Source organism: Lepidochelys kempii, chromosome 5 (genome assembly GCF_965140265.1).
Source record: "Lepidochelys kempii isolate rLepKem1 chromosome 5, rLepKem1.hap2, whole genome shotgun sequence".
In the NCBI taxonomy this organism is placed as follows: Eukaryota; Metazoa; Chordata; order Testudines; family Cheloniidae; genus Lepidochelys; species Lepidochelys kempii.
Genome location: NC_133260.1, coordinates 125,286,038 through 125,304,383, shown reverse-complemented (window position 1 = coordinate 125,304,383; position 18,346 = coordinate 125,286,038). Strand labels below are relative to the sequence as shown.

The following is an 18,346-nucleotide window of genomic DNA, read 5'->3' as shown; positions in this document are numbered from 1 at the left end:
GACTGTGGGTTTCATGTATGGAATTCCATGACATCTGCATTCAAAACAACAACTTGCTGGCTTCAGCAAAATTAAACAGCAAATACAAATTCAAAAAGTGGACATAAGAGATGGTATGTGGTACTAAGTGTGAAAACATCTATCTTAGGATAAAGTAAGAAAAATGATAAAATAACAAAAATGCGTGTGTGTGTGTGTGTCTGTGTGTGTGTGAGTGAGAGAGAGATTCCCCAGGGTACATGCTGGACTGTTGAACTGCTGTGTCCCCTTCACTCTCCAGTCCAGCATGCCTTTTACACGGCTCTGTTAGTAAAAAGCAGCCTCTCCAGGACTTGCTCACTCGCAGCCATTAGTATGTAAAGGCACACCCAGCAAAGTTACATGAATGTTCTCCCAGCCATGTATGAACTATATATAGGGTGACACCCACAAATTCTTAGCCCTAGCCTTGCACCCCAGAAATGTGTGTCTTGCATGGAGCAGGGAGGGTTGGGTAGGGGGTGGAATCTCGGGGGGTGGTGGTCAGGGGACAAGGAGCAGGATAGGTTGGAGATTCTGAGGGGGGCAGGAAGTGGGTGGGGGGCGGGGACAGGCTTCTTTGAGGAGGCACAGCCTTCCCTACCTGACCCTTCATAGAATTTTGGAACCCCGGTGTTGCCCTTGGGCCAAAAAGTTTGCCCACGCCTGCCCTAATGTCTCAAAATAAGTGGCTTTGAGTTTTAATTTAATTGCATGATACGCTCTATCCAGAAAGCCCGCGTTCGCTCGCCGCATGCATCCCCACTACTGCGGCACCACATTACCATTGGTCCTCCCCTCCTCCTCTGACTACTATTCTAGAAAGTTCTTTGACCTATATAAGCAGCCGCATGAGGCATGCCCAGCGCAATGTCTACAGTGTTTGTAATCTTTGTCACGTGTACTCTACTGAAATAGCATAACAAGCCCGTGGCTTTACGTTTGAATTCAATCCTATGATACCGCCTTTTAATTTTAAAATATGGATCGGTTCGTTGTTAAGGTAAGAAAAGAAGCAGACAAGCTGTTCATGTGAAAGAGCCTTTTCGAAACTAGCACACGTAAAAAACAACCTAAGAAATACAATGTCCCAACAGCACCTCGACTCACTCGTGACTTTGTACGTTGAACAAGGATTGGCTTCGTCAGTTAATTACAATGATGTGATTGAGGAATTTAAGTCCATAACACCTGGTGAGTGACGTCTCATTCTCTAGGACAGGTAGATGAGGAAATCTTAATCTGTTTTGGTCAATGTGGGTTAGTTCATGATCTGGTTAAAGATAAAGATCATGAAAATTGACTGTATCTTTGTATACGCCTGGTTATAGTGTAGTGTTTTGTGTCTCATTTTTTAAGTAAAGTTTAGTTGTTAATTTAAAAAAAATTACGTTTAGTTAAGCTTTAGTTTCTTTAGTTTCTTTGATGAATAAAAATAACGTCCTCTATGATTGAGTATTCAATAAATGTTCGCCTTAAAAAAAATAAATAATATTCCCTGGGCGCACACCCTAATGAAATGTGTGCACGCCTATGAACAGCATCACATTGCTGACTCGTTGCGGGTGCAATGAGTCACAAGAAAGCAGCATAAAATGGCATAAACAAAGTGTGGTGGACATACTTTTTCTTCAGTAAAGTTATAAACATAAAAAAACATTGTCCTCTGTTGACAAGGGCTTAATCCAATAGGGAAACTTGACTTTTGCAGACAACAGCAGCCTTGAAAGATTCTTGTTAGCCTGGAGGCTCAGCCCAGGTGAATCTTGCTGTACTCAAGAGGGTCTTACTTTAGCCTGGAGCTATATTACGAAGTTGTTATGGGAATCTCTGTAATCAAAGAGATTTCAGTTCTTATGGGACCTTACATTAAAAAAATATCTTTTTTATACTCTTGAGTTTTTTCTGCTCTTTCCCCTCATGGTATTTGAGTCTAAAACCCATAGTTCATCCACCTCAGGTGCTGTGGGACAGGTACAATTGTCTGAAAAAGGTAAATGGGAGGGGAGAGGTGAAAGACATCTCGCTGTCCAGTTACAGGAAACGTGTATTGCCTAAGGGAATCTCCTGATTCAGCAAGCTTCATGTACAGCATTATTTAGGTGATGGAAGTTTGTGCCACTCTTCAAGATATGGTAACCTGAATGTTCAAAGCAGGTTTTTGTTGCTACCATGGAAATGGAAGCTGCTCTGCTATCACTTAAAGATCCAACGAAAGCTTATGAACATTAGCAAAGTGCACAGGCTCTGGCTGGTTCCTCTAGGCACACTCCATGGATCCTCAAACGGGGGCAAGATATGTCCCAAGAAGGAGGGCACCCTTGGAATAACGAAATCTTTAGCCTCTTGGAACAGTCTGTGCATCCTGACTCGTACATAACTAAGCTCACATGCTGCTCAATCTCCGTTTTGTTTGGCCATGACAAAATATTGTTGTCCTTCTTTACAGCTCATGTCACATGGTACTACTTGGATTTGCCTCCCTTCGTGATGAGAAATGCCACTTTGAAAGGTGACCCAATATTTCCAATGGCTGTTTATCTTCACAAAAGAACAGGAGGACTTGTGGCACCTTAGAGACTAACAAATTTATTTGAGCATAAGCTTTCGTGAGCTACAGCTCACTTCATCGGATGCACCAGCAGGAATTTGTGTCTGAAACACTAGAAAAGCGGCACAGAAGACAAAATGAGAAATGTACCCATTTCCTCAAGCAGGGAAACAAGTGTAAGCAGTGTCAGGATGAGCTCCACCCTGACATCTGGTGGTGAGGTGTGGCAAGTTGTGGAAAAGAACTTCAGGGGCTGATCTCATTTGCATAGGCACACCCACCACGCCTAGAATGAGACCATAGCTGCCCAAATGGTCACTTTGGCTGCTGTGGGATCCCCAGTGTCTCTGTTATTGGGGCAGGAAGAATAAATTGTTATTACCCTGATTATGGGAACTGTGCTTGGAACTGTACGTGGCCTTTTGTTATGATGGAGGGATTCACCATCAACTAAGTAGCACTCGCTAGGCAAGGGTCATGGGTTCCAAAACTGTGTGAATAGAGAGAGGCTGGGGACAAGTATTAATACTTGGTGGCATGGGCCCCTTGGTGAGGGCCTTACATGCTAATTGCACTTCCTCCTCTCTCCACTGTGGAATATCAGAGCTAATTTTGATTTCATTAGAAGTCTAGTTATAGGCTGCTGAGCTCCCTTTGGGCTGACAGTGCACCAGCACTGGGGCTCCCCTATTATAAGCTGAATTCACCTAAGAGCTGAAATCACTGAGTGTTGTGCTAAGTAGTGGGGGAGCCTGAAGATATATTATGGAGCAGTTCGATGCGGCGCAGTGTGTGGATGGCAGGAGCTGCTTGTGGGCCGTGGAGCTGAGTGAAGGAGTTCGTGGGGCGGCTGGCGGAGCGGAGCGCAGCTGAGCGAAGGAGTTCGTGGGGCGGCTGGCGGAGCGGAGCGCAGCTGAGCGAAGGAGTTTGTAGGGCGGCTGGCGGAGTGGAGCGCCACTATGGAGCTATGGGGCGGTCAGCTTCAGATCACGTAAGGTGCCTCTTACCCCTGTCCCATTTCCACCCAGGTTGGGAGGTAAAGCTCCGCAGATAAACTTTCGAACTCTGGGGCTGCCCTGACCAGGGACAGAGACTTTTGGGGCATTGGACTTTTGGGACTTTGGGTGATTTGGGGTTGCTGGACTCAAGAACCAAAGGGAAAAGGGCATGCCCCAATTTGCCTGGGGTGGGTTTTTTTTTGCTCATGGGTTGTGTTATGAATCCTGTTGGTGGTGTTTCCCCAACATAATGCCACATTGTTTCTCTCTGTTATTAAAAGACTTTTGCTACACTCCAACTCTATGCTTGCGAGAGGGGAAGTATTGCCTCTTGGAGGCGCCCAGCGGGGGTGGTATATATTTGTCCCAGGTCACTGGGTGGGGGCTCGAGCCGGTTTGCATTGTGTTATTGGAATGGAACCCCTAGATATTGAACCCGGCCCTTGTTGCTGCCAACTCTGACGGGCAGAAGGGTTACACAAGCAAGTTTCTCTTGGATCTCGGGAGTACTGCACAAGTCATCTTATGACTGCTGGGGCCACTTAGGTTAGAGGCATGGGGGGTTAGGGGAATGTTGACCTAATGGTTTTGAAAGACCTTTGTGTCACAGCTAATCAGTTCAGAATCAGTGGAAGAATTTCAGAGCAAATATGAAGAATTCTGTGTACTGTGAAGTCAAACCCTTCAGACACATCTGTGAAGATTATTCTAAGGACAGAGTCCCAAACCACGCAGCCGAATTTAACTTTAAAAAGGATGAAACAGCAACTGACAATACGCTAGGAAGCATGAACAAGGTCACAGACGGTTAGATGGCTTGGAAAGAAATGCCAGTGTACACAGTGGTCCTTTTAAAAAGTGACATATGCAGTGCTACGTTCTTTACAAATTTCATCAGGCCTAGTTTGGACTCTGAAATTAAACACTTGAGAGCAATTTTTAACCCTAAGAAAGTCAGTAGCAGAGCCACAACATCTGATGTTTTTTTAATCAGTTGAGAGCATCAAATCAAGCAGTTTTCAGAGTAGCAGCCGTGTTAGTCTGTATCCGCAAAAAGAAAAGGAGGACTTGTGGCACCTTAGAGACTAACACCTCAAAAAGTGACTTTCAGTTTCCCCCTCCTTGTGAAAGGTGTGGGAAAAGGTAACTGTTACTGAATTAATCAGACTTCTCTTACAAGAATTCGCAAAATCTTGGGTGATGTTTTTCTCTGTTCACAATCCTCTACATTTACAGTGAGATGTTGATAGCTCCAAAATGCATGCTAGGCAACTTCTAGCAAAGCCTGTCGTTTGATCCTGGGCCAGCACAAGGCAGTTTTATATTACACCTCCCCAAATGGCAACTGTAGACAAGGAGGCTCCCAGTAAAGCAAACTAGTTGTCTGTGTTCTGCAAAAGAAAGTGTGGCAGGTCTGTAGAAGAAAGGCGTGGGCAATAGGATTACAATGTTATCTCTGCACCAGGTTCTAGTTTTTACGCTACACAGAGAACAAAGCCTTGTACAGAATATTTGCACTACCCATTTACAATAGTTTGGTATATCTTGGAGACACAGAAATCTGCTTGTTCTGTTTCTGGCAGAGTATGGAGTGAAACGTCACACCCTAAATTTTATCAGCAGTGATTTGAAAGTTACTTCCAGATCACTGATGAAAATATTTAATCGCATCAGGCCTAGTACTGATTTCTGCAGAACTCCATTTGAAACACCTCCATCTGATGATTCCCCATTGACAGCTACTTCGAGATTTGTCAGTTAGTCAGCTCTTAATCCATGTAATGTGTGCTTTATTGATATTGTCTAGTGCTAATTTTTCAATCAGAATGTTGTGCAGCAAAGTCAAATGCCTTACAAAAGTCTAGACTTATTACATCTATATAAGGACAGGTTTCAGAGTAGCAGCCGTGTTAGTCTGTATTCGCAAAAAGAAAAGGAGTACTTGTGGCACCTTAGAGACTAACCAATTTATTAGAGCATAAGCTTTCGTGAGCTACAGCTCACTTCCTCAGATGCATATCGTGGAAACTGCAGCAGGCTTAGTACTTGTGGCACCTTAGAGACTAACCAATTTATTAGAGCATAAGCTTTCGTGAGCTACAGCTCACTTCATCAGATGCATATCATGGAAACTGCAGCAGGCTTTATATATATTTATCCTTTATATCCTTATATTTATATCCTTTATATATATAAAGCCTGCTGCAGTTTCCACGATATGCATCTGAGGAAGTGAGCTGTAGCTCACGAAAGCTTATGCTCTAATAAATTGGTTAGTCTCTAAGGTGCCACAAGTACTCCTTTTCTTTTTACATCTATATAGTTACTTTCATCAACCAAACTTGTGATCACAAAGAATGAAATCAGATTTGTTTGACATGAGCAATTTTCCATAAAACCATATTGACTGGCAGTCATTATGTTCCTTTCTTTCAGTTCTTTAGCAGTTGAGTTCCACATCAGCTTTTCTGTTGTTTTGACTGGGATTGATGTAACAATTAGCCAGACATCCTGACCTGCGTCAATTTACTTGCATTTTAAAATACTGGCACATTAGCAATCTTCCAGTCTTCTGGAATTTCCCCAATATTCTAAGGTTTATTAAAAATTTACATTAGCAGGCCAGAAATCTCCTCACTCAACTCTGTTAGGTGCAAGTTATCAGAATCTGCCGATTTAAAAATGTTTATCCCTAGCAGATGCTGTTTAATATCCTCACTTACTACTGGACTAGAAAATACTTCATCATCCTCACATGATGCTAGTACATTACTCTGCTGCTTTCCAGAAATAGGCAGAAGTGTTCAATAAATATTTCTGTTCTGTTGACAACATCAACAATTCTACCATCTCTAGCTGGTAATGGGCCTGTACCCAACGTACTTTAAGAAATTCTCACTGTTCTTAGACCTGCCAGCCATAGATTTTTCTTTCTGATGTCTATCTCCTCTTATCAATTTTCTTCATTTTATAACATCTAGTTTAAATTAATTTGTGTCTGCTTTCCCTTTTTTCTAAGTTATAGGTTGCTTTTTTGTTTCTAATTGCTGCCTTCACTCTGCTACTGAACCAGTTTGGGGTTTTAGCCAAAGTTGGCTTCTTGATTGTGGAATCGTGGCTTTTGGCCATTTAATAATGCCATCTTAAAGAACTCACAATTTTCACTCATATCTCTAAGTTTTCCCTCTTGATCAATTTCACTCAAATTTTCCTCAGATCTGGGAAATTTGTCTGGTTGAAGCTCCAAGTATACTTATTACTGGCTGGGGCTGTCCTCTGTTTGCCAATATTGAATGTAATCAGATTTGATCACCAGTACCTAGGCAATGGCTTATTCGTCTTTATCCATCACAGTGATGTCCAGAATAGAATTCTTGTGTCCGTTGGAAAACCTTCTGTGTTAGAAAATGGTCTGTAATTTTTAGAAACTAATGATGCTCTACAACTGGTTGCATATGAAGACTTACCTGAACAAGGCTAGTGTCAGAAACCAGTGGGGGTATCCAGGTCATTGGGGAGGCTTGGAAGGTGGCGCAAAGTCCTTATACTCTGATAACTGTTTAAAGAGGTCAGCCTGGATTAGTGTCTTTCAGCTTTCTTATAGACTGCCCAATGCTCTTGAGTTGCAGATATAACTGTAAACACAGGGAGCTCGGTATCTTATATGCAAAGGGCTGAAAATTAGTTTAATGCTTTAGAGAGACTTGAGTCTCATCTGCAATGCCACCTTTTATTCCCTTCTCCCTTGACATTTAGAGGTGTTGTATTCCCATGAAAGGTCTGAGACCACAGGGAATCATTTCTATTTACATCTTTCCATAGACAAGACTGTGCCCCATAGTTTCCCAGTTTTGGAGGACATTACTCTTCCCTGTTAATTGGGTACCATATCAGAGATTTTATTTTCTGCATCAGCAGAATGTGGCCAGAATACTACACAAACATCACTTCTCCTGCTTTGATTAATCCATCTTTGCTTCCATATAACACCCCTCCATGCAAATGTAGCATTCCAGCAAATTGAAAAGCAAGTGTGCAGGAGAACAGTTTGCAATTACCCCTGCAGACTATAGAAAGTTTTATTTTTTAAAAAAGTGAATTAATGTTGGTATTTTTGTCTATAAAATGCTTTGAGTTCTGCACCTTTTCACAGAGATGCTCATCATAACCTGTGCCAGTTTAAATTTGAGCATAGGATGCAGTGTGTTTGGCAGCCATTTTCATTGTCCTAGGGTGGCTGCAGGGGAGTGAGAGGTAGCTAGCTAGCTGTTTTATATGATACCTCATGCTTTGAAATTGATTATGTTTTATAGCTCTGGTGTGCCTGGGAAGTGGTGTTGGCATAGGATTGAATTAAAAAAAAACAGCTGTATTTTCCCATAGTTACTCAAGGTGGAGGGAACTTCCGCATGGCTTTTAATTTCATGATGTTCCTGTGGGAGTGCTGTAACTGTGTATTTGCTGACATCTGGTGGCTCTTTCGAAGTCTGGTACTAAACTGCAGTGTAGACACTGGCATTTCGAGAGTTCTGCAGCATCTAACTCAGGGTTAGTCAATTATTTTTTGTCAAGGTCCAAATGTCCTGGTCAAGGTCCAGACTCCTGAGAAAATAATAAAAAATAATGATAAGTCAATAAAAAGATTTCGGGGTCTGTTCAAAAGCATCTGGAGGTCTGGATTTGGCTCGTGGTCCACCTATCGACTACCCCTGATCTAGCTGGAGGTCATGTGGCTAAAGCTCTTACTATGGCAGCATCGTGGTGTACATTTTTGGTGACCAGATTATTGTGCAGTTAGTTTATACGACCTAGAAATGTGCGTCAGTAGTTCAAATTATTCCTTGCAACATGCACTACTTTGCACTTGTCAACACAACTTCATCTGCCTCTGTGTTCTTCAGAGACACAAAGTGGGTCAGAGACACAAGGTATTAATGGAGCAGATAGAGGCAAATCAAACGAGAATAGTGTCATCTCCACCACAGTTACATAGCTTATAAAATTACCCAATACTAACAGGTCTGACTTGCAGATCATGAATCGTTTGTCAACATAGGGACACTACATGCTCAGATGATGCAGTATCTCACTACAGGTTCCTGAACTCTTAGCCTTTAGACATGTAGCCCCAAGAATGTTTTAACCTTCTATAGGGCCCATCAACAGATTATTTAATTGAGTATCCATACCATTGGGAGTGGAGATAAACTTTTAACAAGATAGCCCCATAGGAACTGTTCTTGTGGAGATGCAAATTTCTCTCTATTACAAGAATGAGTTTAAATAATTTATGGGGATACTGTGACAACAGAGAGGAGGGACTAGGTAAGAGTAAAAAAACAATACTGCCCTTGAACTCAGAGGACACCAAGTTTAGGGCACACTGACAGTCATCAGCGTAGGCACTGCATTGAGGTATGGTGTAAAAGCTGGAAAAGCCTGGAATGGCATTTTAATAAGTAGAATTCTTGCAAAAAAAAAAAAAAAGCAGATACTGTTACACAGTTTGGAGCAACATTTTAGTAATGAGAACAGACTAAAACCACATTGTTAAGTGGTTATGGGCCAGAATTGGTTAATGGAAGTGTGCTACTAATTGGTTTTCATTACTAAAATTTTGTCCTCAGGGTAATGAAAATCGATTAGGAGCACAGTCATTTACTCCACCTGTCCCAGAACCATTTTTTGAACAGCAATAATGACCCAGAACATAGTTACGAGGCGGCACAGGGGACCAAAATGATACACAGCTTCCAAGGAACGAAGAATAACTCTATACCACAGAAAACCTCTTCCAAAGCACCTTCTAGGGCCTCTTCTGGGCACTCAGTTCTGAGGCAGCACAAGGAACAAAAATATTCCAGAACATCCCAGAAAGACACTGTAATAAATTAAGTTGTTGTCAAACACAGCTGATATTGGTAAAAACACTTAACAATATTTTTTGAATGAGAACGAACTAATAACATTGTTATTATCCTGTTCCAGCTCAGAACCATTTTTGACACCATAAAGAACCAGGAACATGGACTTCTGAGGTGGCACAGGGGACAAAAATGATATACAGAATACACTTGACTGAGAACAACACAGTACTACAGAAAACCTTGTCCGAACCCACCTTCAAGTGCCTGTTTCAGGCAATAAATACCTTTATGAGTAGAACCACCAAAAAACACACAGTTCCAGGGCAGCACAGGGGACCAAAATTATACACATAATACAACTAACTGAGCACAACACTGTACGGCAAAAAACCTGTTTCAAACCCACCTCCAAGTGCCAGTTTGGGGTTCTAAACAACGTTATTAAAACCACATGGAACACTCCCAAAGCAGCACAGAGAACAAAAATATGCTGGAACAAGCTGAAGTGGCCTTGGGAATGGCATTTTAACACTAAAACTCTTAAAAAATCCAACAGACAGAGTTAGACAAACTCAAGAACGATACTATAGTCATGAGACTGGATTAATTGCATGCAGACAGTAACCTGTTTTGGGGGCATCCTGGTGTGGATTGTCTGCACTCAGAGACGAGGGGACAAGAAGCTCTCTCTCAAAGTTTTTGTGCCTCAATTGTTTTGAAACACACATCCCTGGCAGATTTCATGGGCGCTTTGCCCATCCCATGCCTTGTTGAACTCAACATCAGGAAAAAAATCGGGATCAACATTCCCAAGAGAAATGGGCAACAGTAGTTTGTGGCAGAAAGACCGTCGTTTTGGCAGGCCTATTTAGACCCCAAATGCATGCATGTGGAGGTTCCCCCTAACTCCCTGCCCCATCTACTGGTGATTTTCCTTCAGTCCTTAGGAACAGCAAAACATAAGCATCATCCTAAATTTCCTCCTGCGTTTAACTGGATGGCGAAGGGTAGGTTCTCCCTGCTGGACCCCTTTGCACCTGTCTCTAGTTCCTGAGAGTATCTTAGCAAATATACCTGCACTTCTGTGCAGTGTCCTGGCCCCTGACAACCCTGGGAATCAACAGAAGACGTGTGTGATGGGTGGTAGGACCACCGGGATCTGTGTAAATCAGGAACCTGTCTGCAGCCTTCTATACTGGCTCCTGTCCCCCAGCAGCCCCACCCCCACCATGGATTGCATGTAAATGGTGCTGAAGGTTTTGCATGGGCCTCCATGCCTGGGTGAATTTCACACATATACCAAGAGTGAAATCCACTGAAGTCAATAGGTTTCAGAGTAGCAGCCGTGTTAGTCAAGTACTCCTTTTGTTTTTGAAGTCAATAGGAGGTTTCAGCAGGGCCAGAACTTCACCTTCTAACGGTAAGCTGCTTATCTCAGGCCGCTGCTACAACCTAAAGAAAATATGAAAACTGGCTACTTTGTACAGTCAGTAGGTATTTAAAAAATGACTTTTGATATTAGAAAGCTTTCCCAATCATAACACCCAAAGCAAATCCACTGGGCAGATTGTTTGCAAAAGATTATTTTTCAAACTTAATGTTTTATCCTCTAAAAAAGTAGTTAACATGTCAAATATACGTGTGCTAGCATGGGGCACGGGAAGTTTTGCAACAAACCAAACTGATTTAAATATCTGACAAAACATATCACCTCGCGACGTGATCTGATTTTAAGTCGTAATGACTGAAAGCCCGTTACAAGCCTCCTTTCTGGAAACTGAAATATCCTTAACTGCACACAGCTATGCTGCTTCCTGCGTGCACACACATTGGTGGAACTACATGTGAACACCAAAGGATTCTCACTTCTGCACACAAACGCAGCCACGTTCAGCTCCATGCACTTACAACAGCCGTCACTGAAAATGCGTAACCATTCATGTCATCTCAAATCGAACTCCCCTACAGACCTGATATGTCAAAGATGGCACCCGAATATTTTTCAGCCTGATTCTGATCTCATTCACTACCGCTTTAAACCCGTGTAATGCCACTGATGTCAATTCAACTACTGTAGGTTTACACCAGTGTGTCGGAAAGCAGAACCTGGCCTTTTCTGCCCAGTGGCTCTGCAGGCTAGAGCTAACCCCCTCCCCCTCCTGCCCTGCCCCAGGCTCTTCTTATTCAGGCTAAACAAATACTGATTTAAGTCTTTGCGCTGCCAGTTACATTGATGCAAATCTGGAGTAACTCCATCCAAGCATTTATACTGCTGCTGCACCTGACAGCGGAATCTGACCCCGTGATTGAAACCATCAGGAATTTTGGCTGAGAAAAGACTGCTGGTTCATCAGAACATAAGAATGGCCATCGTGGGTCTGAGCAATGATCCATCTATCCCAGGATCCTGTCTCCAACAGTGGCCAAATACCAGAACTTCAGAGAGCGTGAGTACAGAACAGGGCAATTCTGGAGTGACCCGCCCATTTTCCATTCCCAGCTTCTGACACTCAGAGGCTTAGGGTTGTCCTGAACATGGGGCTGTGTCCCTGACCATCTTGGCTAATAGCCATTGATAGACTTATCCTCTATGAATGTATCTAGTTCCTTTTTTAACCCAATTATCCTTTTTGCCATCACAATGACATATGGTAATGAGTTCCACAGGTTAATTATGTGTTGTGTGAAAAAGTACTTCCTTTTGTTTGTATTTAACCTGCTGGTTTATTAGTTTCAGTGGGTGACCTCTGGCTTTTATATTGTGGGAAAGGGGAAATAACACTTTTCTATTCACTTTTTCCACACCATTCATGATTTTATAGATCTCTATCACGTCCCCCATATATTGTCTCTTTTCTAAAATGAACAGCCCTAATCTTTTTAGTCTGTCTTTGTATGGAAGCTGTTCCATACCCTTGATCATCTTTGTCACCCTTCTCTGACCCTTTTCCAGGTCCCCTAGATACTGAGATGAGGCGACCAGAACTGGACACATTATTCAAGGTCTGGGTGCACCCTGGACTTATGTAGTGGCATTATGATATTTTCTGTCATATTTTCTATCTTTTTCCTAATAGTTCCTAACATTCTGTTAGACCTTTTGACTGCTGCTGTGTACTGAGCTGAAGTTTTCAGAGAACTATCCACGGTGTTTCCAAGATTTCTTGCTTGAGTGGTGGCATCTTATTTAGAACTCATCGTTATATATGTATAGTTGGGATTATTTTTTCCAATGTGCATTAATTTGCACTTATCAACATTGAATTTCATCTGCCATTTTGTTGCCCGGTCACCCAGTTTTGTGAGATCCCTTTGCAACTCTTCATAATCAGCTTTGGACTTAACTATCTTGGATAATTTTGTATCATCTGCAAACTTTGCCCCTTCACTGTTCATTCCCTTTTCCAGATCACTTCTTAATATATTGAATAGCCCTGGTCTCAGTACAGATCCTTTGGGTGACCTTGCTATTTACCTCTCTCCATTGTGAAAACTGACTGTTTATTCCTATCGTTTGTTTACTATTTTTTATCCAGTTACTACTGATCCATGAGAGGACCTTTCCTCTTGTCCCGTGGCTACTTAGTTTCCTTAAGAGCCTTTGGTGAGGGACCTTGTCAAGAGCTTTCTGAAAGTCCAAGCACACTATATCCACTGGATCCCCCTTATCCACATGCTTGTTGACCCCCTCAAAGAATTCTAGTAGATTGGTGAGGCATGATTTCCCTTTATAAAAGCCATGTTGACTCTTCCCCAATAAATCATGTTCATCTCTGTGTCTGATAATTCTGTTCTTTACTACAGTTTCTACCAATTTGCTGTGGGTAAATTAGGCTTACTAGCCTGTAATTGCCAGGATCATCTCTAGGGATCTTTTTAAAAATCAGCATTACATTAGCTACCTTCCAGTCATCTGGTACAGAGGCTAATTTCAGCAATAAGTCATATACATAGGTCTGTAATTTCATATTTGAGTCCTGTTTTATGAATTTAGATGGAATAAATGGGCCTGTCACCGGGTGCTCTCCTCTCCGCTGGGGCACCTCCTTCTGTCCGTGTCTGGGGATTAGCTCTTACAGTTGCTCACTGCAGCACTCTCCCTGTTTGCTCACTTGAGATTTGACTGCTCCCGCTTCGTGGCTTGGCCCTCCAGCCAGGTCACTGTAGTTCTCCCCTTCCGGGGTATCAAACTCTCTAGGGACCCACTGACCTAGGCAGTCCTTCCTCTTGCTGCCCTTTAACAGCCACGCTGCCCAGTGGCTGGTAGGGGAACCCGGGCCTGCCCTCTACACTGGGTTGCAGCCCAGGGACCCTACCACAAGCAGTCAAGGTCTGCACAGTCCCAATCCTTAATGCTGTCTGTATCCCTGGGCTACTTTTTATCTTGCCTTCTCTCACCTTGTGAGTGATGGCGGTTTCTCTCTCTGAAGCCCCTTTCTGTTGTCAACTTCCAGTCTTTATAGCAGCCTCACCCATTCCATCTCAGCTGGGCTCCATCTTCACTCAGCCTTTCCAGCCTGGCTCTCCCTCCGGTGCAGCCTTTCAGGTTAATTGGCCCCCTTCTCAACCTCATGAACCCTTTCAATGGTGGTATGGGGAGAACAGCCCAACACAGGGCCAGCAGTGTTAACATAACGCAGTCACTGTCTAACACTGAACAGTGTTAAACAAGGCTCAGGGCTTGGTGTACAGAGACCTCAGCCTGCTTACTATGGCAAACACACCATTAACAATCTTTTTAACTTTTTTATTAAAGATACAGAAAAAGAAAAAAACATTTTTGAAAAGTTAAAACATTTGAAAGCTGAAGTATTAAATAAGGCTTTCATTTTAACAGCATCCCCTGTTCCCTTTCCTGTTAGCTGGAGAGAGTTTTAGAAAGACAAACACCCTTGTCTGACAGTCTCTGAGATGGTAAAAATGGTCGTTTTTAGAAAAAGAGAAGAAGTGAGTTGAGATGAGCGGTTGTTATTGCAGCTGTTGTCGAAGTCCTTTCAACTCGGGAGTGGGGGGGCCTTGGGACTCAGCTGGAGCCAGGAAAGGTGATGATGTCGCCTGGGCCCCTCTGTCTGGTGTGGTCAGGATATTTCTCAAGATGGGGATGATGAAGGCACAAGGTCCCAGGTTGGGGTGGCAGCCATGATGGTGACGCCCACCTCAGGTGCCTCCCTCCATTCTTTTGAATGTTCTTTCTTCATTTTCTGTTCTTTCATACTTTCCCCACAAAAGAGCCCATCACCTCATTATATTGTCCAGCTATTAGGCCTAATAGCCAACCTACCAATTTTGGCTCATTAACTTCTGACTCCACATCTCCTGTTTTTAATAAGCATTGTTTCAACACGGTTCTTGAAGCATATCAACTTGGCCTTTTTGTTCAGACGCATTTAGTAATTCTGGCTCCCTTTCATAGAATCATAGAATCATAGAATATCAGGGTTGGAAGGGACCCCTGAAGGTCATCTAGTCCAACCCCCTGCTTGAAGCAGGACCAGTTCCCAGTTAAATCATCCCAGCCAGGGCTTTGTCAAGCCTGACCTTAAAAACCTCTAAGGAAGGAGATTCTACCACCTCCCTAGGTAACGCATTCCAGTGTTTCACCACCCTCTTAGTGAAAAAGTTTTTCCTAATATCCAATCTAAACCTCCCCCACTGCAACTTGAGACCATTACTCCTCGTTCTGTCATCTGCTACCATTGAGAACAGTCTAGAGCCATCCTCTGTGGAACCCCCTTTCAGGTAGTTGAAAGCAGCTATCAAATCCCCCCTCATTCTTCTCTTCTGCAGGCTAAACAATCCCAGCTCCCTCAGCCTCTCCTCATAAGTTGTGTGTTCTAGACCCCTAATCATTTTTGTTGCCCTTCGCTGGACTCTCTCCAATTTATCCACATCCTTCTTGTCGTGTGGGGCCCAAAACTGGACACAGTACTCCAGATGAGGCCTCACCAATGTCGAATAGAGGGGAACAATCACGTCCCTCGATCTGCTCGCTATGCCCCTACTTATACATCCCAAAATGCCATTGGCCTTCTTGACAACAAGGGCACACTGCTGACTCATACCCAGCTTCTTGTCCACTGTCACCCCTAGGTCCTTTTCCGCAGAACTGCGGCCTAGCCATTCGGTCCCTAGTCTGTAGCGGTGCATTGGATTCTTCCATTCTAAGTGCAGGACCCTGCACTTATCCTTATTGAACCTCATCAGATTTCTTTTGGCCCAATCCTCCGATTTGTCTAGGTCCTTCTGTATCCTATCCCTCCCCTCCAGCGTATCTACCACTCCTCCCAGTTTAGTATCATCCGCAAATTTGCTGAGAGTGCAATCCACACCATCCTCCAGATCATTTCTTGCCTTTCCCCCATCAGCACTGGTTATTATAGGTTATTGTAACATCTTCTGAACTTTTACATACTATTTAGAGTTGAGCTCACTATTTGGGTAGATTTGTAGGCTCAATTATCACAACAGCTCCTACAGAACTCTTGGGTGAATACCATCTGGTCCTAGTGATGTGTTATTGTTTTATTTATCAATTTGTTCCAATACCTCTTCTATTGACACATCAAGGGGTAACACTACTTTGGATTTGTCACCCAAAAGACTAGCTCTGATGTGGGTATCTTCCCCACTTCCTCTGCAGTGAATTTATTTAGCTTCCCTGCAATGGCCTGGTCTTCCTTTATGTAAGCGGGGGAATGGTCCCGCTATTGTGGGGAACTTTCCTGGCTTCTGCACTACCCCGGTGGAATGGGCTAGCAGAAGGATCTGAGTCCTCACTCCCACTTCCTTTACCTGGAGGCCTTCCTGCCCACTCTCCTGTCTGGCAGGTCCTTGTAACCCCAACGAGGCTGGGCCCAGGATTCCTGGGGGGCTCGACCCCCAACCTTGCTGTGGTCACCTAGGACAGGGGCTAGGGTGTCCCCACTCCAGGGTACTCTCTCTGCTCTGGGCACTTCCCTGATGCACTGATCATTACATATGATTTAAAGCCCTGACATTCCAGAGACACTGGTTGTGATGTTCCCTGCCACAGAGCGGGGTGATGTGTTTTCCTTTAACCTTTCCCATTTTTCCTTATTCCTTTTTAAGCTAATTGTTGATTAAATAAATTGTATTTGCTTTAAATCGTATGTAATGGTCAGTGGGTCAGAGAAGTGCCCAGTGCAGAGAGAGTACCCCGGAGTTGGGACACCCTAGCCCCTGTCCTAGGTGACCACAGCAGGGTTGGGGGTCAAGCCCCTTGTGGATTCCAGGACTAACTGTTCCAAAAAGCCGTCATTACTGGTGTGTAGAAATTCTCTCTCTGCATCATGCGCCGAGGTTACATTTACTCAGCCAATATGAGGATAGTTGCAATCAACCATTATTATTGTGCTTCCTGCTTTTGTAGCCTCGCTAATTCCCTGAGCATTCACAAACACCATCATCATCCTGCTCAGGTGATCAGTAGGAGATTCCTACTGCTCTTCTTTTTTTTGTTCAAGCATGATATATCCATCCACAGAGATTCTATGGTACAGTTTAATTCATTTAAGATTTTTACTGTATTTAACTCTGCTCTCTTTCACATATAGTGCCACTCCCCCACCAGTGGGACCTACCCTGTCCTTCCAATATATTTTGTACCTTGGGTGACCATAATAGTATCCCAATGCAAGAAGTTCACTGGTATCTGCTAATGGGTGTCAGCTGGCCTGACCCGTTCAGTGTATCCCAACTCACTAATGTACTAACCTGTATTAAAAGGTGTCATGCAAGATAACAATAGAAAGCTAACAACACCCTGACCATTAATATGATTGTGTGGGGTATGTATGGAGGACAAATTCAAAATGACAAACATACCAGGAAAATTAGGGCTGGGGCTGCTGGGATCATCTTCCAGGTGTAACCAAGGCTGGTGGAGGCCAGAGCGGTGGTGTGGTGTTACAAGCAGGCTGCTTATCACCCAGACACTCCGTGCAGGTTTGTCAGCTGGCTAGGAGCATCCAGACAAGGGCCCCACAGCAGCAGAGCCTTTTAAGGCACCCTGGGTTACAGGGCAGGCAAGGGCACAACCCCTCACGGGTCTTGATTGCACCCCATGAGATGCTGGTACTAATATCCTCCATTATCATCATTCCACCAAGTGTCCATGATGCCTATGGTGTCAATATCCTCATTCAATGCCAGGCGCTCATTTTAGTATTAGTATTTAGACCTATAGTATTCAGGCCCATAATCCTCATTCAGGGCATAATATTCATTAACGACTCTGAAGGAGCAGCTTGTCTGAGATGCCTAGTAAGAGTTCTAGGCTTTATGTGCAGGGGAGCCTGTCAAACCATGTCTGAGTTTTAAGGACATTATTGTGGAAAAAAAAACCAAGTACACACTGTGTTGCGTTCGAAGACAAATTTGGGGATGGGGTGGAGGGGTGTTTAATTCAGAGTGTGTGTACACTCAGAAGAGCAGTATTATTAGGGACTTGTTAAATAATCTGCCCACTGAAATTGGCAGAACAGTTAGGATTCTGATCGATATAGTTCCCCTTGCCAATCCAGGTCGAGCAATTCTGCAAAAAGCAGCTACTTTGTGCTGGAGTCACTTTACTGACATGAACTGCCTGATATTATCTTCATACCAAGAAAGCATACCTGACCCAGAGCATTAAGATTCTGCATATTGGAATGGTAAACTTTCTCATCGGTGCTTTAGTTAGTAGTCACCTAAAGCACGCAAATTAATGTCTCCAACCACTTTAGTAATATATATATATATATATACACACACATACATATGTAACCCTTCTGCCTGTCAGAGTTGGCAGCAACAAGGGCCGGGTTCAGTATCTAGGGGTTGCGTTCCAATAACACAATGCAAAACCGGCTCGAGCCCCCACCCAGTGACCTGGGACAAAAAATACCCTCCCC

General features: G+C 43.5%; 1 protein-coding gene across 1 annotated transcript in view; it reads right to left on the bottom strand.

The window, feature by feature from the left end:
• Nucleotides 1-6,168: 6,168 nt before the first annotated feature.
• IGFBPL1 (insulin like growth factor binding protein like 1) overlaps nt 6,169-18,346 on the bottom strand; it is a 49,103-nt gene continuing 36,925 nt past the window's right edge. The window contains exon 5 of the mRNA XM_073346314.1: nt 6,169-8,169. The gene's annotated coding sequence lies outside the window, so the exon portion shown is untranslated. The remainder of the gene's footprint in view (nt 8,170-18,346) is intronic.